The sequence below is a fragment of the Phyllobates terribilis genome, unplaced genomic scaffold, assembly GCF_046119375.1.
Source record: "Phyllobates terribilis strain yellow unplaced genomic scaffold, ASM4611937v1 Scaffold_1__5_contigs__length_1240528914, whole genome shotgun sequence".
Lineage (NCBI taxonomy): Eukaryota > Metazoa > Chordata > Amphibia > Anura > Dendrobatidae > Phyllobates > Phyllobates terribilis.
In genome coordinates this window covers 262,086,342-262,110,048 of record NW_027362761.1, presented here as the reverse complement: position 1 = coordinate 262,110,048, position 23,707 = coordinate 262,086,342, and the positions used below count along the sequence as shown (strand labels likewise).

The 23,707-nt window shown below is 42.6% G+C and overlaps 1 protein-coding gene across 9 annotated transcripts in view; it reads left to right on the top strand.

Annotated features, from left to right (window-relative positions):
- Window positions 1-5,353: 5,353 nt before the first annotated feature.
- MTMR3 (myotubularin related protein 3) overlaps window positions 5,354-23,707 on the top strand; it is a 49,358-nt gene continuing 31,004 nt past the window's right edge. For 7 of the 9 annotated variants that reach the window (XM_073671604.1, XM_073671544.1, XM_073671586.1 and 4 more), the window contains exon 1: window positions 5,354-5,567. The gene's annotated coding sequence lies outside the window, so the exon portion shown is untranslated. The remainder of the gene's footprint in view (window positions 5,568-23,707) is intronic. The other 2 variants (XM_073671615.1, XM_073671566.1) reach the window with 1 other exon arrangement.

Genomic DNA, 23,707 nt, shown 5'->3' with positions numbered 1-23,707 from the left:
ACTGTATCCAGCTCTCTGTCTGCACAGACGCCATCTTATCGTAGTCCTTTCCATGGGTCTCTGACACGATGGCTGCCAACCATGTCTCAGCAATGGAGACACAGACTAATCTATAAAGTTCCCATTACAGCATCCTAAAATGAGATGCTTGTGTTCTAGCTGTGGTACCCTGCCCCCACCTTTCTCTCAGGAATCTTGCCCTACCCCTCCCTGTTGGCTTTACATGTCTGCCGATATGATTCTTTATATTAGATCCCTTTGTGATGTGCTTTTCTGTACTATCCTGTCAGTCATATTCATGTTATTGTAATGTGGTGTAAAAATTAATAATAAAAGTGGAAAGTAAAGACAATTCCTGCCTAAAAAATAATAAAAAGTCAGTAAACCCCTTCATCTATTACATACAGCGCTTTTCTGTCGGGGAGAGGTGGACCCCAATCAATACAAGCATTGCAGCTCCCCCAGACTCCTTCATCACACATCTTCCTAGTGAGACAATGCTACGTGATAATGATGTGTACCCCTCAAGGACACAGATAATTGTTTTTGTGCTTCTTTTCCCTCCTCTTCTTGCAAGAGACACTTTTTTTTTACTTTTCTGTCCAGGCAGCCGTATGAGGGGTTGCTTTTCCGCAGGATGAGGTGTACTTCTTAATACCTCCATTCATTTTACAATATAACGTACTGAAAAATGGGGGGACAAAATCCAATGGAGGTGAAATGGTGGAAAAACTCAATAATTGTGTTTTTGGTTTTACAATGCTTTTTGTGCATTAAAACTGAATTTTTTAAATCCATGAAGATAATTTAAAAAAAATACTTAAAGGGAACCTGTCAGGTCAGATAAAGCAGTAAAAATGACCTGTCTGTACAATTACAGTGATTCTTAAAGGGAGCCGGTCAGGTCGGGTAATGCTATTAACCTGCAGATATAGGGTTAATATGCACATTAATACCGTTAGGAAAGTGCCTGGCCGCAATACTGAAACTGTGGCACCCAAGAGAAAATTAGCTTTATTCCTCACAGGAGCCGCCAGCTTTCAGTTATACAGGCGTGGCGGCGCAGCTACAGTCATTACTCAGTACACAGTGAGCAGCGGCTGTGCGCACACCCCGGCACTTTGACTGACAGCGGACTCCATAGTGCATCAGTGCGGAGCCGGCTGTCAGTCAGTACCAGTGCATGTCTACAGCCGCCGCTCATAGTGCTTTGAGCGATGACTGTAGCTGCGCCGTCACGCCTGTATGACTGAAAGCTGGTGGCTCACAGGAGGAATAAGGTTCATCTTCTCCTGGGTGCTGCATTTTCAGTACAGATGCTGGGCACCTTCATAACGCTTTTAACTTCCAGATTAACCGCATATCGGCAGGATTATAGTGTTATCTAATGTGCCAGGTTCCCTTTAAGTTTGGTACCACTGTAATTGCACTGACAGGTTATTTTTACTGCACAATAGCGTTATCCGATCTGACAGGTGTTTTCTGTTTTTTTTAATTATGGTGGATTTAAAAATTTCTTCAGGTATAGCCTGACACCTATAGGCCTCATTCTGGTGTCGGTTCTCCTTGGATAGAATATGTACCCAATACAGTCTATGGATCTGTTCACTTGTCCGTTCTGTGATTTTTGGTGGAGCGAATGTCCACAGAAAAGAACCCAAAAACATGTCTGTTCTTGATTTGTCACAGATCAAAATCACCCACACAAGTCCAAGGAGCCCTGGAGTCACTCCTTGAAAAAGCAGAGGGCGAAACGTACATCGTAGTCCTGGGGACATGATTCATGTGCTATTCTTCTCTCTTTATGATATGTTTCTTAATTCATATGTGCAGTTCATCTATCTTATAATTATTTACTTACCTACAATCATTTATTCACTTTTTAGATATATGTCTGCTACATCTCACTTTATAAATTAATATTCCACTGAGAACACAACTTTCCAATTCTTGTGTGTTTTACTCCCCACAATTTTAATATATTTTTTTAACTTCATGTATCAATAAAATTTATATTTTTATGATATTCATGTTTAGGATATATTTATGTTCCTATTGTGGGTATTTACTCTTTGTTGTAGCAGCTTATTGTTTTGATTAAAAAAAAAAAGTGAAAGGTATCCCACCACAACAAGGTGTACCCCAATAGGGACGGTACCTAACTCCTGTAGTTGCCCTCACTGTGTCAGCAGAGGCAGACATAGATAAGGGCAGAGTAGGACCTTGACTAAGTACCTAATGTTATTTACATGTACTATTACTATTTATTTACTTACTACAGGGTATTTGCTCATTTTGTTTTCATCTTAGGTCCTGCACTTCCAGGATGCAGCAGCCCCCCTTGATAAAAGGTGGAGGCAACAAAGGTGCAAAATATTGGTGAAACAACCACTCACACACCTACCTATTCATGAAGGGGTGATTGCCTAGTATTAAGCCATGTTCACACGTTCAGTATTTGGTCAGTATTTTAAATTAGTATTTGTAAACCAAAACCACGAGTCGGTGATAAATACAGAAGTGGTGACGGGTTTCTATTATACTTTTCCTCTGATTGTCCCACTCCTGGTTTTGGCTTACAAATACTGATGTAAAATACTGAGCGTGTGAATGTGGCCAAATATTGATGTAAAAAACTGAACTTGTGAACGTGTCCTTAGAGGTGCACACAGCTAAAGCTTCTATAGGGCGCCAGTCACACAGATGTAATGCACAGTGATGGATTACAGCCTATTAGTGATGCCAATACTATTAGGTTAGGTGGGCTGCCCAGCACTATTTAAGTGAACCCTACAGGGACAGACACACTAGTTTACAAGACAAACATTGATGGGTTTGGCTGCATCCTGCATAAAAATGAAAAATGTACAGTAAAATGTATATAATATGTACAAAGTATTGGTCAATATTTTGGCCAAAATACACAAGCTCGCAACCCATGTCAAGGGTCCTAACTGTGTTCTGAGACCCTACACTAAAAATCAAAAGCACAGCAAAAGGACACAAACTTTTCATTTGCAATTCTAATATTAGGTGACTACCCCCTCCAAGAATGGGAGGTGTGTGAGTGGTTTCATCAGTATTTTGCACCTGTGCTGCCTCTACCTTTATAAAGGGCCTGAATCTTGTAGTGCATTACTTTTCTGACCTGTGTTGGTAAGTAGCTGCCTGTTTGTGATAGGGATTTAGGGGCCCAGTTTTTGCTTTTATCTTATGCTTCCTTGAGTTTTTTTTTTTTATTATAAATCTGCCAAAGAATTCAGAGATATGGGACATTTTATTTCATGACAATTATGTTTGTTAGTGTTCCCAAGGTGGGGTGATGCTCACAGGGTAATAAGACAGAGCAGTCTCATTAGCACTAAAATGAGAAGGCCCTTATTTATAGAAATGTATGGTGGATTTAAACCCTAATATCTCTTCCCACCCCCACACACTGAATTTCTCAGGGGAATACAGGAATATAATGCCTAAACTAGTCACTTTTGATCTGGTGACCATGACAAGTGTTCTTTAAAGACCCTTGTTTTAAATGTGTGTGTGTGTGTATAAGATACTCCCTGCTGCTCTCTCCAGTGTCCAGCACCGTTCTTTTGCTATTCTTGGTTATGTCACCTCAAATGAGACCTGCCAGATCACTCTACACTGTGAGCTGAGAGTCGCTGTTACAATGAAGGCTTATGGAGCCCTGTTCTGCTGCTCCATAGACTTGCATTATAAAAGGCACTTCTGGGTTGTGCAGTGTGATCCAGTGCTGGACAGAGCAGCATTAGGTGACTATATTAATACTCCATACACACAATATTAAAAAAAAAAAAAAGTTGCTATTCCATTTCTGGCAGTGAACCTTTCCTGCCAGTTGGAAAGTGTCTAAATCTCATGATAAATGTGGAACACAGCCTGTATGACAGATCTTGCTACAATCTTAGCCAGAAGTCTCATACTTTTTGCAACTGCACTGCTGAGGAGACTAGATCATAGTTGCTGGAGTGAGGGCCTCAAAAAATCACCTGTGATCTAGATGCAGTGACTGAACGCGGTGCTGCCCATGACTGAATGAGAAGGTAGGACAAAGTGTATATAATGTTATAAAATAACTATACTCCCACCAATTTTAATGAAAGAGGCTTGATAGTGATGCGCATTGAATCCCTAACAAAGCTATGGGGGCAGTGTACATGGCAACTAGGATGTGACCGGTTCCCTTTAAACTCTAGCACTAACTATTGGAAGTACCAATCCTAATAGTCAATATTGACCCTTTAACAAGTCTTGCCTCAAGACTTGGGACAAAAGCCAAACCAGAATCTTAATTTGCAGATGTGTTTTGGGCTATTGGCCCACCTTAGTGCAAAGCCTAAGATCTGATTTGGCTGTATGAGAGGTCACTTATTCGTACAACTTGCCTACTTCCAATAGGTGGCACTAAATTTCCCAGTGGAGCATTGTATGGCCTATAAGTCTCTTTACACAGGCATGTCATTCACCACAAGGGGAAATATTACCCCCTTGGACACCAGTCAGAGGCTTCTCGTATAGCCAATTCAGATTTCATGCTTTTTGCTAAGGAGGGGAAACTGTCAGCAAATGGAGTTGTGTTTTTTTTTTTTTTTTTTTTTTTTTAACAGTTTGGCGAAAATCCACAAGGAATGTAATGAGATCTAGAAGTGATGTTCCTTCACTTTAAATTCTACCTGACTACAAGGGGGGGAAAAAACAATTTAACTGGATTGGGACTTTGTCAGCACAGGATGACAGTTCAAACACAGTCCCGCCAATCGCTGAACACATCCCACCTGCTTGTGTTCCTTCTATTCCGCCCCTCTCATTTCATTGACTGCTCTGGCTTCATAGAGCGAGAAGGGAGGAGCTGGAGGGAAAACAAGCAGGTGGGAAGATGTATGTAAATGCCTGGCTGCGCCATGATGCACTGAGTGCCTGTACCTGGTTTCAACAATCATTCTGTACCGACAGTCCCTTTTTAAAGGTGTCTGTTAACATGCAGATATGGGGTTAATTTCCGCCCGACAGCGGGGGTCTGAGTGCATGTGACAGGTTCCATATAAAGGGCTTGTCGCCTTTCAACAAACTGCCATGCTGATACTGAGACGTAGATCGTCAGTGCACTGTCCCTTTAAGCAGTTTGTTTGGGGCTGAGACACGCGCCCAGTGCATCATCTAGCCCCGCCCACAAACCAGACAGATGACGGTCACAGGTAAAAGTCCCGACACGTTAGGCTCCGCCCACCATGGTCACACCCACACCAGAGTCTTCTGCCTTTGGCTGAGGATCTGCACAGTTGCGTCTATACGAGAAGGGGCGTGTCTGCGCGTTCACGCTTGTCATATCAGTGGGTGTGTCTCTGTGCGTGAGCGTTCCCGTGACGTTCCCTACTCCCGGCTATAGGCCTTCCCGACGTGCTCGCGCTTCCGCCATGTTGTTGTGGTTGTGAAGAGGAAGGAAGAGCTCGGACTGACAGCAACCGTCAACGGGGAGGGGGGGCGAGACAACTTACAACGGACAACTTACAACGGACACCGGGGACTTCATCCTGCAGAGCCGCACGGTAATGAGACAGGCCGCTGGTGGCGTTTCGTGGCCGTCTGTACATGTGATACACTGCACAGGTAGCAGGGCTATGGATACACTGTGTGTGGTGTGCAGCCCCGTCACCGGGGGCAGAGGGCGAGCACACGGGCGTTTTAATTCATTTTCCCGTGAGCCGGTTGGTCTGTTTGACTCCAGTATTGGGGTGGGCATTGCCCCCAGCAGGCCCTGTGTGTGGTGAGGACGTATAGGCGGTATCATCACTTGTCTCCACTCACTGATTGTCCTCCTAGTTTGCTCCTTCTGTGTTCTTAGTCTGGTTCATGCATTGTCCCCCAGCAGGCCTGGTGTGTGGAGACTGGACCTGCAGATGTATAGAACACCTCATCACTTGTCTCCACTCACTGAGTGTTCTCCTACTTTGCTCCTTCTGTGTTCTTATAGCAGGGTGTATGCATTGCCATAGTGCTATGTCTGTTCCTGGGCTCTGTGTTGTGTTTGATCAGTGGCACAAATACACAAGGTATAATAACATGAGCAAATAGAGCTGTGAGGTTAACCCCTGCCTGGCTTCTCCTTGCTAATCAGCGTTGGTGGCCATTACTTTTGTTCTTTATGTTCCTGTATTTGGAGGTCGTTTGCTTACATTATAATGTTGGTGATAGGTGGGCTTGGAACCCTCAGACTTGTCACCAGGACCCACTGGGTCATGTCCTCGCATTGACATTGTGTGTAACAGAATATTTACCATTCTCACATGGTGGGAGAAATCTGTGCTGGGCAGATGTTGGTTTTGCTGCGTGTTCATGACTTCTCCAAATTCTGTAGAGAAAATACTGGAGCCCAGCTGGGAGAATCTGTGGATCTGCAGCCAGTGCTCGGGAGAAGTTGTCGCTTCTGACTTCTATTCTGACTTGTGTGAAAATTCCTCAGTGCATTTGTCTACATAAAATGCATCTGATTCCTGATCTGGGAGAAGCCATTATTGCTCCTGCTTTGTAAGCGGACAGGTCTGCAGACTTGTAATGAAATCCCAGCTGTGGTTTCTGGCTACCTATGGTGAGGCACATGGCTGTATTTTGTCCCCCAGCTGTAGGTGTAGATCTGGGACCAGATCTTGTCCTGTCTGGTCGGTAAAGTTGTTCCTAGAGGAGGAGCCCAGTGTGGTCTTGGGCGCTCAGTACACAGCCATGCATGTGTGGATACATTGACCCCATGTGATGTCTTTACAGCCTTGGAGAATTGTAAGTAATGGCCAGATCTAATAACAGAATGCTAGGAAATGTCCCTGTTTCCTCCATTGGAGTCTGCGCTTTCCTCCAAGTGCTGCAGAGCAGGTGGTGAGTTCCCTAATACATTATACGAATACAGCAGCATCGTTATCACACTCCTGGACTTCTACCAGCACTACATAAACACTGCTGAAATCTTCCTGGATCTGGTTTTGTGTAGGTCCCTTTAATTCCAGATGCTCTTAGTTCAGTAAGTAGTCATGTGACAGAGGTGAGATGCAAAATCCGAATTCCAGCGTGGTGAACCATGCACTCTCTGGCACATCTCCTTACTGTGTCATACTCTGTCAGGAATGCGTTCACTCTGCCATTCAGGAATTTTCCCTACACCTGCATAGCCCCATTGTTCTGGTCCTGGAGAAGTCACTAATGACAGCGTCTACTAGAAATGGATCAGGAGATTAGGCAGAACGCTGCTCTCTTGTATTGGTGACTGATTGGAAGGCTGATTTCTAAGTGCTGCAGGGCATGTACACTATGATGAATGGTCTTATTGGCCTAGGGCAGATATAGATGGGAAAGCTCCACTATATATACAGCCACCCATAAATCTCAGGAGACCTGTCTGGCAGTCTCTGGACTCATTGCTTTGTATCCACCCACTTATACATCCTTGCTCTTTGTACTTTATAATATAACAACCAGCCAGTGATCTTCTGACAGCTAACTAATATAAGCTAACATTGCAGCCTGTTAGTGGGTTGTATGTCTAGCACTAGGCCAATATGGCTGACAATAGTAGATGTTTGCTTCTGTGTTCTAGAAACACTTTTTTTTTTTTTTTTTTTCTTTTTTTGTATGCCAAAACCAGGAGTGTTTCCAACACACAACAGGTCAGTCTTTCAATTGTATTTTCTTTTTTTTTTTTTCTCTTCCATTCCTGACTTTGTAATATGAACACTGTGTGAATGAGGCTTTACAGGGACTTGGAGTGTAGTCTATAACATGCTTCTTCTAGCAAGAATGAGGGCTAAACACGTGATGCGCACCAATACATGCCACTATCAGTTACTGGCATGGTGACTACAATGTGAGCTCTGCAGATTACTTGCTTACCTGTAATTGTTCTCCATAGGATTCTACACATCACTGGACATGCAACACAATAATCCGTTCATAATAAAAGCTAAGTTCACATGACCGTATAAAAAATCTTCAGCTTATGTTACCAATAAGTAAACGTAGTTATAAAAGGTCATCAATAGGCTACCTAATACAGGCGGCTAAGAATGTCATTCCACGACACTGGGAAAGCAGAGACCCACCCACTGTGGAGGAATGGTTTGCGGAGATCTCCCTCCTTAATAGGATGGAGCATCTGATTGCCATCTCACCGGCTGATGTTGATAGATACTGTGTGACTTGGAGAGATTGGATGGATTTCTAAAACTCTGACGCCTACCATCTAGCCCCCAACTAAAGTTATCCGGGATGTCGTCACAACAAAGATCATAATCACACTCTATTGATTGGTGGTCTGCCGTGGTCCGCTCCCTCTCTCTATCTTTCATATGGAAAAATGCATGCTTGATCTGGATATTGATGGAAAACCCTCCCTGTACCCCCCAATGTACTGTAGTTATGCATAGATTTATAGTTACAATATACATAGTAAAAGGGGTAACGTATTTTCTTGTACTTTTTCAACACAAAAAATAAAAAAACTTGAATTTGAAAAAAAAAAAATCTTCAGCTTTTCATGCAGGAATTCATGCCAAATTTTTCTTTCTCTCCCATTTGTCATCCGTTTGCTACCTGCATTTATACAGCAGCAGTTAACCTTTACTAGACTAAAAACTGTTAACTATTGATGTCTGTTAGAATCTGATGCTATACTAGAAATCCGTGTGGTTTTTTTTTTAAATATTTTTGGCACATGCTGCGACTTCTCACAGGCATCTGGTCATGTGTATTGTGAACTGTCCAATTACAGGACACTGGTCTGATTGCTGACTATCTAAGTACAGAACACTGACTGAACAGTTATGTGAATGTACCCTAAGGAGGCCCCTAGCAAGGACCAGATTACCTCATTTTGGAGCTGACTTTTTATCCTATCGCCTGACACTAAGGCTGCGTTCACACATTGCGTATTTACTGCTGTTTTTACCTGCGTTTTTTTACGCAGGTAAAAAAAGCACCTCCACTCGCACGCTGCGTAAAAAAACGCAGCAAAAAACGCATGTGTTTTTTGCTGCAATGTACACTACAAAGACAAAGTTTGTTGAAAAAAAAGTGTCATTGATGTTGTTTCCTGTCTTTCCTTCCCTTTTTTATTTCATGAAATTAATTTAAAATAAAATTGACGTGGGGCTTCGCCCTATTTTTGTGTCCAGCTGGGGGCTGGAATCCACAGCGCAGGGAGACCCAAGCTTTCTGGACCCCCCCCCCCCCCTGCTTCAAATTGCAGTCCGCAGCCACCCCAGAAAATGGCACGTTCATAGAAGCGCCATCTTCTGGCACTGTATCCAACTAAGCCAGGGCCCTGGTGCGGTGGCTCACTGGGTAATAAAGCGGGCTAGGGCCAGCTTGGTATTATCAGCTGGCCCTAAGCCCGAAATTCATGGGGTCACGCCAATATTGGACATGACCGCCATGAATTTCTTGTAAAGTATTTAAAAAAACACCACACCCAGAATAAAGTCCTTTTAATTGAAATAAACAGACAATTTTTTAATGTTCTAAATTAAACCATACTTACAATCACGCCCGTTCCAACTGAAGCCAACGATCTCCTGCAATAAAAGTAAAATAATAACGCAAACTCATACTTGCCTTTCCATGGTTCCCAGGACAGCTTCAGCTCTACTACATTCACATGACTGGCTGGATCGCAGCTGAAAGCTGCCATCCAGCTTGCCATGCAGCAGACACTGAAGCGCAGGCATGCTTGCGCTCCTCAGTGTCTGGCTGTGACGGCATAAAGATGAGCCGAGATCATGTCCAATGAACTCGGCTCACCTAATGCACGTTGCTGACAGCGTGGGAAAATTCTCCTGTGCTTGAGCAGGAGAATTATCCCACGCTGGGATGGCAGCTGAGCACTGCCATCCAGCTTTTCATCCTTCAACCCAGACACCTCTCCCATCCATCAGATAGGTGAGTATCCATAGCTTTTTCTTAAGTTAAGCAGTGTATGTACTGCAGCCAGAAGCTGTCTGTACATACACTGCTAGGGGGACACTCACACTCGACACATAGACACAGACAGGACACACAGACACATGCATATACTTACCGCCTCAATGAGGACACTGACATTGCTGGATGTCACACGTGAGCAGCATCGGGGAACCAGGAACAAAGAATCCCAAAATGGTGGGATTTCCTGTTTTCCCTAGGGCTGCCCCCCGTGTGACGTCACATTCTTAACTTCTCCTGCACCTCCATAAAAAAGCACTGGAATTAGTGTGCAAACACCGCTTCGTAATTCCATCGCTTATAATGGGCACAATATAGGAGAAAGCGCAGGCCACGGTGCGTAAAGAATTGACATGTCAATTCTTTACGCAGCTGTGCTTTCCCGCTGCGTAAAATTAAAGTGTCTGAACGGCAAAGTGAATTTCCCATTCACTTTGCCGGCAGACACAAGGCACATTGCGTATTTTGAAAGCTCGTGCAAAAAATACGCAGTGTGAACGTAGCCTAAGGCCTGTTTTTTGTTTCTTCACAAATAACCTGTGCAGTACATGCTCTGTATAGATGGCGTCCTCATGATCATATATACTGGATAATGGCGCAGGGTAAGACTGGGCAAGAAACCTGCATTGTTTCACTTCTGAGACCATTCTACATTTTGATCATAGATGTATGAAAGCTGTGCAAATATCTGTACATAAGATCTCTTCATTCACCCTGACTCCATCATAAACCTGCCCTTGACCAAGCTCAAATATTTTTTCAGTTAGGAGAAAGGTATAAGAAGCCAGACATCTCAGAAAGTAGCTTGTCCTGTAGGGTTATAGGATGGGGAAGAGTTTGACACCCCCCCCCACATATACTCCAGATCAGTGTTTCCCAAATTCCTGTCCCCAACATGTCATGAATTTCTTCATTTCTTTTTTTTGCCGTGCGTCCCCCCCCCCCCCCCCCATTACATGTGATACTAAGAATTCTCACCTGTTGTCATCTTTGTTAAAGGCAAATAAAACAAACCTCATTTTCTTTATGCATATTCACAATCTCCCAGTGGTAAATTGCTGCTCCTCGTCCTTGAGACTGTCTGGGTTATGTAGCTAGACCCAGCTATTTGGTGCTTTGATTAATATTTACTCCATGTCTGACTGCTCAGATAGTAGAGGTTTCCTGACTTGGCTGTCTGTTAGATTACCTGTCAGCTCTCATGACTAACTTCCATACTTGTATTAATTGTAATATAACAATTCTGTAATGTCTAACTATCATTTTTTTCGGGTATTACTGTCCTTTAAAAGTATGGCTTATGTAAATTTTGACCCATGTTAAACGAAAAAAACAAGTCCAAATCGTGAGGGCTGTTTGGGTCACCAAAAATGCAGTGGAAAAACGATCGAATTGGAATCTATAAAACCATAAATTCTACCAAAAAACAATCCTTTAGCTCAATCTCCACAAAAATAAAACCCTTACGGGACACTGATAACGATGACGAGACCAATTCATTTTTTTTTTTTTTTTTTTTTTACTACGAACTCCTGAAATTGTTTTCTTCACTGTAAAAATCTAAAACTGGACACGTTTAGTATCACTGTAAGCGTACTTGCTGGAGGATTGTTGCCAGGTCATCTTTCGGAAGTGCAAAACCAAACCCCCCTTCCTGCCCAAGAAACAATTTAATTTTTTTTGTTCACCATTTCATACCACCTGGAGTTTTTTCCTGGCTTTTAGTATATTGTATGGTAAAATGAATGGTGACACTCCAAAACCACTTTGTATTGTAAAAAAAAACCACTCATATGGCTGTCAATAGATTTTTTTTTTTTCTTAAATGATGGCTAAATTGTAGTACATGATATTGAATCCTATGTATTTCTTGGCACCCATGCACATAGGGCTGTGTACACAGCCCTGTAGGTGAGGAGGAGCGTGGATTGCACTAAGAAATCCATAGTTCTCTGTGAACCCCCCCCCCCCCAATACTTGGAGGCTGTGATAGTGGGGCAGAAGGCTTCTATAATACTGCATGTGATAGAGTGCAAAAAGGTATAACATCAAGTACACCATGGGCTGTTACATTTCAAGAGGTTCTCCACTACTAGGACATGCCCTTCTTAAAAACAATATTCCTCAGTGTCAAAAATAAGATGATGCCCTGATTGGTGCCGGTGTTCTTGTACACTGCCATAACCAATGGTCTGCCCTCTCACTTCCTTCAGATGACTGGTTCATCTGAAGGAAGTGTGAGCGACGTAGATGACTAGCGACTACAAACTAAATGCAGTTCTCAGATGGCATAAGTGTCAAAGTGAGCCCTAGAAGACCTGCTGCTGACATCTCTAGAACAGCAAGAGTTTGAAGGGTATCAGTTAGTTATTCTTTTACTCTGGGCAATATAGTATTTGAGAACAGGTTGTCTGAGTAATGGACAACCCCTTTAAGCACCATATTTGAAATCCACATGGCACTGCTCCTTAATACACTTGTGTGCACAAGCCCTTATTGGAGTGCCATTAATCACTGCAAGTCTAATGGTGCTGTGGGATTTCCAGCATCTCGTGCATCAGGTGAGACTGACCTACTGTATGTGACATTTGCCAGGTCTCTTGGATGCTCAGGACATGGCAACCTCTTTATGCCTGGCACAGGGCAAGTGCACAGCACCGGGCCAGTCCTTGCAAGATGCCGAGGTATGTCGTGAGAATGACTGACTCCTTTTCTGTCATGATGCAGAAGTAAGAGGAGGTGGATAACCCCTTTGGAGAATAATTTTAGCTCTTCATTAATGACAAATATTTATGGGATGTGATGATGTAAATGACTTCCTCATGTTAGAAGCCTAGTTGTCATGAAGGGACGCTTCCTCCTACAAGATGAGTGATAACTGGCACAGGTTCCTATAGGAGCACCAGCATGTGTAGCTGTACAGTGAGGAAGACTGGGTGATGTATAGATGTGCTCTCGAGTCTATCACAAGCCCCCTTACCTCTGCCTGACTGTGCCCCTGAATTCCTTTGCAGAACTGGCAAATATATTTAATGGAGGTGGGGGTAGTCTTGGTTAAAGATGTTCTGTTCTTTCAACCTTGAGTCTACAGGGTGGACACTTCTGCACTTGTTCCTCTGTGAGAAGTCTTGTGATTTCAGATTGTTACACATATTCTGCATGGCAGTGTAACAATGATATCTTCTGAAGGGAATAGCGGGCATACCTCTGCCAGGGTAATGGCCTTGCTGGTTTGTTTTGCTGATATGGGCCATGGGTTTTGTTTAGTGGGATTAGACTGCATATTGTTCTCGCCCATGGCCCTGCTGTTCTTTTATGTGCATAGTCTGTAAATGTCATACATCAGCATGTTAAAAGACTCCAGTGTTTTTTTTTTCTTTTTTTTTTTTTTTCCTATAGATTTAATGGCTGCATCTAATTAAACTAGGTCCACGCAAATAGGATTTTCTGTGGTAATTTCCACTGCAAACCCCAAGATTTCACAGAATCTTGCTGTGCAAATTTGCATCAAACTGCTTGGATTTGTTGTGGATTCCAAAAGCTCCTCTGGGGTGGGGAAAAAACCCTCTGCTGCCTCGCCCGAATCTAGACTATGGCAACCAAATCGAAAAAATATATATTTTATTAAGCCAATCTCATCGACACAATGGATATTGACTAGAGGTGCAAATTTTTTAAATTCACAGCTTGTCAATTTCTGATGCTGGAAGATCAGATTTGTTGCATGTTTTCCTTCATGTATATGGGAACTCTAATGTTGCAGACTTTTGTGACTCTGCCTTATGTTAATTTGGCCCCTTCTGCTGATCAGACTGCAATAGTTACATGCCAAGGGGTCATCACAGGATCCGGTGTGACCTTCTGGCGTATATTTGGCACACTGCAGCGGCTGGTGCTGTGACCTCCTGCATCACTTATCTCTGGGCTGGTGGAAGATGAAGAGAACTTTAGCACTATATCTCTGTAGTACACTGGTCCTTGACCTTTAGCACAAAGCAACCACTGTACATCTTCCCCCTTCCTGACAATCATTGGGGTAATTGTTTATTATGGGTAGTGATAAAACAAGATCTGGTCCATTTTGTTTTTAAACTGTATTTACCCCCCCTCCCCCATATAGTACAGGTTTTTCATTTTTAGTCACTTGTAAAAGCTGTAATTGTGCATATACTCATTTATTGGAAAATCCTCACAGCTTTTATTTGCCATAGCAGATATCACACAGGACAGATGTATAAAAATACAAGCAAATCTGAGAATTTATTTTATTCATAGTGCCATTAATTCCACAGCGCTTTACAGACACTATCAGCACTGTCCCCATTGGGGCTCACAATCTAGATTCTCTATCAGTATGTCTTTGGAGTGTGGGAGGAAACTGGAGAACCCAGAGTAAACCCACACAAACACAGGGAGAACATACAAACTCCTTGTAGGGTTATGACCACAGCGCTGCAGTGCTAACCACTGAGCCACCATGCTTCCCATGTTAAAACTGTGTGCAAACCCTAAGGGACACAATAGCCCCCCCCTCCCCACCGAATGTCCCATCTATAAGTACTATATAGCTGCAGTAATTACACAGAATTCTTGGTGTTCAGCATACACCCTCAACATTTTATTACTACCATAAGACGCCACTGCCTATACAGAGGTGGAAAAACATGAAGTTGCCCTAAGTGTGGCTGCGGACTACATGGCATTCCTGGGGGCTGTATAGCTGAGCCAGCTCTGACTCTACAGAGGTATACAGTATTGGCATTACATCAGACTACAGCATTTGCCAAAGTGAAGCAAGATGTTTAGGCCTCATTGGAGCCTGAGCCAGTGATGGCTTATTCCATGACTGCAGAGGAGACTGGTCCTACCCACTGACTCGTTACTGCTAACTTCATGCTCTACAGCCCAAGAAAGCTGTCACTATTCTGTGTAACACTATAGCAGCTGTTTTAGTGGCTATATATTTGTCCATTTTCCATCAAAGAAAAGAGTAAATGTGGAGTAACGGCCATATTGGCACTATATCCCTGTCCTGTGATAACAGTGCATGCATGTACAACCCTCTGCTGTGATGGATGATCTGCGGCCTGGCAGACACATGGCCTGTCTGTTGTTGCACACTAATTCTAGTGTGGTCTGTGTGTGGGTGATAACCTGACTGCATGCAGTGATGGTGATGTGTACGGTTATCAGTCAGCCCCAGCTGTCAGCACCCCTGACATGGAGGAGCTTCTGGTCGTCTAGACTTGGGTAATAGTCTGAATGCCTGCACAGAATAGGAGCTCTGCAGTGCAGCCTATGCTTCTCACCTGAGCAGTCCTTTTTAAGTATATAATAACACTTCTCTTTGATTAAAAGGCCAAACCTCCTTCCCTTTTCTCACGTTTCAAGATCTGTCCTAGTCAGCACATTATCTTCTGGGCTCTTGTGACCAGGATCCCTCAAAGTCCTATGTTAAACTGCTCCCAACCTGTTATCTTCACACCACAACCATGGAAAAGACTGGCCACTGTTAACTGGTGTAAAAGACTACAATATGAGGCTAAGAAACGGATCCATCAGCAATGCCTTATCAAGGCATTGGCCAAAAGATCGGACGAATCTTCACTCTTCCAGATCTCCTGTACACATTAGTGCTTGGCCAAACGAGTTCTCCTGTATTAGAAAACCACCACAAGATGCATCTAGCAACAGTTTCTCTGGGAGAGCACTTCATTTGGCAGACTGGACAGGTCTGATGCACAACTCCCCTGACAATCAGTTGGTTGGTGCCCCTTTATGCATTAGTTTAATTTTGTATGGGTGCCTATAGCTGGACAAAAGTTGTTCAGAAACAACTGTTTTGGGCCTGTCTTAAAAGATGAAACTTGTCATCATACAGAAGTCTATGGAGAAAATCCATTTTCTTCTGTTTTGAAATGGAACCTATCTTCTGCTCACAGGATGCATTTCAAACAGATTGCTGTACTGTGAACATGGTCTTAGTTTGGGTCTACAGCACACACTTCTCGGACACCCACCATAGCATTGGTGGATCTGCCCCGTGTGTCCTGCTGCACTTTATATCTGGGCTCTCGCTAATATTTTCTACCCTGGCACAGTTGATATAAACCTTTCCAGCTTCAGCTAGTAGAATGCCACAACCAGGCTACATCCGCCTCCTGGCATGTTAAATGATTAATTCTCCTGCCATCTGATGAATACCTGACATTGTTTAGTGCCTGCCCTGTCTTTCGGTGTTGCGTCACTCCAGGTGTGACAGTCACCTGCTCCAGTGAGTACCTCTTTTTACTGGCTGACTGTGATCATCCTGAAACAATACTAATGTTATATTGTCTATAAACTGACTAACTGCGCTATAAAATGATTACATTTGGCATAATGAAATATAATCGTCTTATAACCAACAAAACAGGTTTCCTGGTAAAGATGTCAGACTTTATGCCCTGTAGAGTAAATCGGTGATTATGTTGGCTTATTTAAAAGGCAAAAAAAAAAATGCAAGCTTCTTGGTCCATTACAACTAACAGACAGCCTAGCAACTCGGGCACATGTGGGGTTGTGATGGATTTCAGGCCACGAGCCTCACTACCCCAGTAGCCACTGGCAATCATGGCAGGTCCTGCTGCCAAAGCAATACCAGACACCGTGAAGTTGGCTCCCTGCTCTCATAAAGAAGTCACACTCCTGTGAGGCTCTATTTGAATGCAATCTCCATATACTCAATGACTACTTATCGTGGACACAGTAGGCAAAAAGATCTGCAGTGTTCAGGGTAAGTTTGCTACTGTTATACTGGTAAATGTGCTACTAGTATACTGCAAATTACTAAAATCTACAATAACATGAGTGTTGGGCCCATCTATACGAGTTGGCTACATGTAATCCAATTATCAGTGGTTTTAATGGATCTGTTTTTTTTTGCCTCCTAATCTGAACTGCATAATGTAGACACAATGTAGCACTTGCTGGGCTGCTGTGTGTATATATTATAAAAAAAAAAAGTATATATCAGCAGAAAAGTGCTAGTAAACTTGCTGCCATGGAGTCCTCCATATTCATAGTACCTCACCCTTGCTACTGGTGGTGGCTTTCTGCCTATGCACAGTGTAAACAGAAGGCTGCCAATCGGTGGTGTGGGCAGGATTATACTTGGCTCAATATTCAGAGAGCTGGTAGCTCTGCCACAGAAATGATTGTCTCAAAACTGCAGCCCAGTAATCGCTGCAGATTGAATGCAGCAGCCAGATGTTACAGCATAATGGATGGGGTTTCAAGAAATCCCATGCTGACTATGCGTCTGTGCATCTGCAGATCACCCGCGGAAACTGACATGCGGCATGTCTTCAGACCACAGCATGTCAATTTTTCTTAGTGTCGCCAGTCTCCATAAGAGAAATTTCAATCAATACAATGTATAGGATGCGGTGAATCTGCATGGTTCAATGAACAGATGCAATGCTTTGGATGCTGCTTAAAGCGCTGCAAATGCTGACCATGTGCACATACCCTAATTGACACACTGATGGAATCGGGGTGTTTTTCCTCTACATCATACTGCTGAGCTGTAGGGGCAGCAAAAACCTGGTGAAGTTTCCCTCTAGAGGCCTTTTCAGACAGGCTGACACATACTATGATGGCTGTGTCCCTAAAATATAATCAGCAGCAAGTACTCTTTTCACAGGACAATGTGCTGCCGAGAACAATGGTTTTATTGCGGACACGACTAATCTGTGCCTGGATGAACAAGCCTTTTAGGGAGTAGGCAATTTTTATACCCAAGGGAGAACTTTTATTCCCATTACAAAATGGAGCAACAGGTTGGGTGCCTGATCACCAGTATTTTATTCTCTATAGGGCTGCTGAAAAGTTGAGCTCGCTGTTAAACAGCCCTATAGGGAATGAATGGAGCAGCAGTCACAGGTGCTAAATTCTAATGGGGATAAAAAATTTGCCAATCTGTGCATGTCTCAGCAGTCCGTCTTTCACCAATTACCCATCCTATGGATAAGTGATGGCTTGTTTTCTTAACTCAATCCACTTAAAAGGGACTGTCAGCACAGAATGACTGTTCAAACCTCAAGTACAGGCACTTGGCACTTCATAGAGGGGCCAATCCTTTATATACACCTTCACACCTGCTTTCTTTCCCTGTTTCCATCCTTCTCTGGCTGTATGAAGCCAGAGCTGTCTAAGTAGGGATGGTGGGAAAGGACTTGTTTAAATAGTGCTTCACAGGGCTAATCAGCAGGACTTAGTTTGAACAGTCCCATTAAGAGGCTAGGAGATGTATTTGACAGTCCATGAAGTTCCTGCTTTCCATTGACTACACATGGAAGCATTGGCCAAATTCAGATGTCCATGTATCATGGACTGAGTACGGACTGGCCACAGATCCTTTGACCTGAACTCTATAGCCTTATAGGCATATATGAGGTGATTTGTGTTAGGAGACCCACAGCCAGCCCAAGCGACTTAGACAGTGATACGTGGACACCTGAATTCTGCCTTGGCCAAGTAAACGTGTGACTTGCAGTTGGGAGGAATGACTATTAAGCTTTTAAGGTGTCTGGCCATTTATCATATGGTCTGAAGAACTGCTTCATTGTCCTGTTTTGCATATAGTAGCTTTAGTTTAAATCAAACAAAGGATGTGTCAACACTTTGGACTTGTCAGTTTGTTGCATTAGGAATATCTTTCATCTTGTTCCTTCTTGGTGTTATCCTAGTTACCAGTCCACTTGTCAATTGTGTTCCTACATAGTCTGGCACTGACTATGAAATGTGCAGGGATACCCCTTAATAACTCATGGTTACCATTTCTCCTTGTCATCCAGGGGTTTCATAACTTTCCAGGAGGCATAACCTAGAAACCACACTAATAAAATGTTGTAGAACTGCAATTTTATTTTGGGTCTAAGGGTTTACTGATCGTCACATGCAGATGTTGGGAGCATGTGTATGAAGCCGAACCTGCACCTGCTTTATGTAAAGCAATTGCAGCTGAGCTATAAATCTATTACCCACCTCTAACTGCAGTGGTCCAGCCTAGGTCAACTGTACACATTAAATCTGTGTGGTTATACTGGAGAGGGGTATCTCTGCTCCTATAATGCCTTGCCTTAAAGGGATTGTCAGCAGGTTTTTGCTATATAATCTGAGGGCCGCAAGAAGTAGTGTGAAGCACTCCCACCGAACTTCTGCATCCAGCTTCAAAACACAACCCATGAAAAAAGAAAATGAGCATATACCCTGTAGTAAGTAAATGGTATTGGTGCATTTAAATAACATGTGGTACTTGGTTTAATAACACTAGCTTGATCAAGAGAAGCCTAAAAGCAATCCTGTCGTGATAAGGTGTATCCAATCGGGATGGTCCTATCCTCTCTAGTATGAACTTTAAAAGAGAAGCCATAGCTCACCAGTATACTTCCATAGGCATCCCACTCATGCACAGTGCAAGGAACCTGCCTACTCGCAGGTGAAACTAGAAAGGAGGAGGAAGCATCCAGGTTCCTGGGGAAACTCCAGCAAAGTTGAAACCTATGCGCTCTGAACAATATACCCTAGTTCTTAATTGCTGCTGGATAATATGCATTTAAAACTATTTGAAACCTGTAGGCTTCAACTCTGCTGACTGCCACTGTAGTGGATTTTTTTTTGTCCCACTTTAGTACAATAAATTTATATTGTTAGTCAGAAAAATCTATGTAAATAATAATGACAAAGCTATTCTAGGATTGATCCTTCTGTTGGCTAGCCAGTAAAGGGATCACCACTAGAATACTTGAGTAATTGCTAATTAGTCATTTTTAAGTATTTGCATTAACTAATATGCTGGATTGTTTTGTGGTTTATAGTCAGACAACCGCAGATCTAAAACTAATAACTTATCCCAAGGACAGCACACAGATTAGTGGTAGAGCCTTTTAAGGAACTCCATTCTATCATTTTGCTGATCAGAACATTTGCTGGGGCAGAGGCATGCCAGTATTTTGGTGCCCCATACCTAAAATATAGCAAGTGTTCGTGTCCTTTCTGGCAATTGCTGTTTCCTCATTATATTCCCTGGCAGAGCTCCTGACACTGCTATAGGAGGAGGTTCCAGGGAATCTGGTCTCATGAATGACACTGCTAAGTAATTGACCCTTTGCAGCTCAGGACTATTTAGATTCTCATTGGTTGGGCAAAGGGCTCAGTATTTCCACAGGATCCTATTGGTCACTTCGGACTCCACCAAGTGTTTATTTTCTTGCTTGTATAGTGAAAGTATGAAACTAAGCTGTAATGAAATCTGACAGTTCTGCTTTCTGGACAGAACAGGCATTTACTGCATACAAAGCTTGCCTTGTCTCTTGAGAGCTCACCCAGTCTCCCATAATATAACTCAGGTTTGGCCATGTTTTGCTAAATATTGTATCATTTGTAAAGCATTAACCATTATCAAGAAATGTTTAAAGGGGAAACTACATTTTAAAGTCTGTAATCTCCAAAATCCCTATCATGGTAAGCAGTCCTTGCACAAATGCTCCTTCTGATGTCAGTGAATTTTGCAGAATGTAATGAGTGCCCTCATCCAACACGAACTTATTCATAGATTTGTCAGTGTCTCTTCATGGCAGATCCATGCAAAAGTGACTTCTGAATGTACCTATAGAGTACACGGATGGGCCGAAGAACCATAGCTTTTAAAAATTTGTCTTTTGTCAATCCTAGAAATGAGGTGTTCAAAGCACTGTAGACAGAGCATATTTGGTTTGGGTTCAAGTGAAGCTAGTGCTGTCTCTAAGGTCATGTACCTGTGTCGTTTGTCTGGGAGCATGCGCAGAGGGGTGATAAAAATAACTGGCTAAAACCTCAGTGGAAGGGTGGCTGCTCAGACCATGGAATTGGCTTTTGGTGCTCCAGGCCTCATTTGCATGTGGGCAGAGTTTTCTCAAACTAGCCATTAGAATTTAAGTGTTGGTGCAAGGTCCTCTACAATGACAAGGGTTTGATTTTGGAAATGACAGGTTGCCTGTTAAGACCTTTTTGATATAGACCCAGTTTGTACTGGTTACTAGGGGTCCATGCACTACTACCAGAGGAAGCGAAACCTGGCAAGCTGGCTTTAAATTTACAAATAGTTCTTTGGACTCATTTGCATATTAAATTTTAAATATTGGTGACTTAGAAACTGGCCATGTAATGGTATTGCCTGACTTGTCTTTGGCAAAGCTACATGCACATAGAATAGTGCCAAACCTCCGACTCCACAGCACTGCCCCACCACAAAGTGCAGCATAGATTCATCTCTACTAACAGCCAGTATCCTTAGATCAGGAACCGAACAGACGCTTCAGAACTCTCCCAAATTCTTAAGAGAATTTACAGCACATTCTGCATTGTACTACTGAGCCCAATTTATTATATTTACTGTGAGTTGGTCCATCTTATTCCGACTCCACCAAAATGGACTGTAGTAACCAGGGCTGTGGAGTCCATCTATATTCTACAAGGTGAGCAGGTACACTAGCAGTTTAGACAAAATGCTGACTATAGCGGTAGACAAATCCACATTACTGAGACGTGGTGAAATAATGTATTTGGCTACAATCTGGCAATAACTTGCCAGTCTGTTAAGTTCAATCAAGTAAATATTTCTCCTCTCCAGTCTTGGCTAACCAGTTTTTATGTCAAACATATAAGATTCTTAAATACTGTTGATCCTTGGGAAAGAAATGGCTGAGGGTTGGGGTATTTATAGAGGATATAAGACTTGTTCCATTGGGGTCTGATTTATAGGACATGGCAACATAGTTTTTAAGGTTGAAGGAAGACTAAGTCCATCTAGTTAAACCCATAGTCTAACATGTTGATCCAGAGGAAGGCAAAATAAAACCACGTGGCAACACTAAGCTCCACATTGTGGAGTCAGGAAGGATTTTTTTTTTTCCCCCATATGGCAATCAGATTAGTTCCCTGGATCAATGCCCTATCAAGGAATTGTGTGTGTGTGTGTGTATATATATATATATATATATATATATCTCTATCTATCCTGTAATATTATACTTTTCAAGAAAGGCATCCATGCCCTTCTTAAATTTTAGTAGTGAATCACTCATTACAACATCATGCGGCAGAGAGTTCCATAGTCTCACTGCTCTTACAGTAAAGAATCCCCGTCTGTGATTACGATTAAACCTTCTTTCCTCCAGACGTAGAATATGCCCCCTTGTCCCCATCTCAGAGTAAAAAGATCAGTAGAAAGGTCTTTGCACTGTCCCCTTATACTTGTACATGGTAATACTTTATTTGCTTGGCGTGATGCATATATGTACACTTCATGCAACTCAAGACCTTTACAGAACAAATGATTGCACAATCACATAAAATGGAAACCTAAGTACATAGAACTGAGCAGTCTGGAAACTCTTTACTGTAAGTCTCCTCTGTGCTAACTACCATTTAGCTTTTCTCCTGTCGTCACTTAAGGGACCACTCAAGTTTAGGAATGTGAAACTAAAGCAGAAATACAAGGCTTTCTTCCAAGAACAGTAGCATACCTGTCCATAGGTAGTGTGAGGCACTGCAAATAAGCCATTAAAGCCGAACTGCAATACTACACATAATCCATGGGCCCTTGTGGACGATTTAAATGGAACCTGTCGTGTAAAAAGATGCTGTGAAGCTGCCCTGCATCTGCATGGAGAGCTCTGCTGTTGGGAGGAAAATTACTTTATACCTCTGGCTTAAAGGGGTTTTCCCAGGAACAAACTTAATTGTCTGACCGTGTACTGAACAGGTAAAATATTATTTAAAAACAGACAGTGAAATATTTTACATCACAAAATGAATCCCCTGCTGTAATGTCTGTCTGGTCTTTTGCTTCCTCCCCTGCCCAGGAGCTGTGGTATGTTCTGTACACTAGCAGACAGACAATTAAAAGGAGTTCTCCCACAAAAAGTTCATTTAAGTTACCACTCAGCACATGGTAAGCGGCAGCTGTAACTGTACCCTGGCACTGACAGCCATCACTAATGCTCCCCATACTAATGCATGCCCAACTCCTAAAAAAAGCGTGGGTTTTTTGAATACAATATTTTCTTCCCTCAACATTTATTGAGGGAGAAATGGGAAGTCCCCATGCAGATTGGATGGTCAGCCAGTCCTACCAACATTGATAGAATCTAACTATTTTAAAGCAAATCTTTGCCTATAGAGCCTTATTATACATTAGTTCTGTTGTGCTTCTCATTTTGGGTTCACAATACTACTGTAGACTTGGGCTATGTTCACACATGATTTATTTTTTTTTTTTAATGTCGCAAAACTAATCTCTGGCAGGAAATCGGCTGCGTCAAAAATACAGGTTTTGCTGCGTTTCAATTTTTTTTTTTTTTTTTTTCCCCTTCACAGTCCTTCTGTACAAATTTATGCATGTACATAAAGTTCTGTGAAATAAAAACCCCATTATATTTTGCGATCAAGCGCTAAAAACACTGATGCAAAGTTTGCTGTATTTATTTTCACCACCCATTACTTCCTATGGGTGAAACACTGAAAGTGATGTGCTCTTTCCCGAAAACGCCAACCAAGGCACAAAATATGCAACAAAGTGTGAACAGAGAACTCTGGTTTCTCATAGACTTTGCTGGTACTGCAAAATGCTGCTGAAAATTTGCATAAAAATCTGCAGCAAAAAAAGCTGAAAATGCCATGTGAACATGGTCTCATGGTGTCA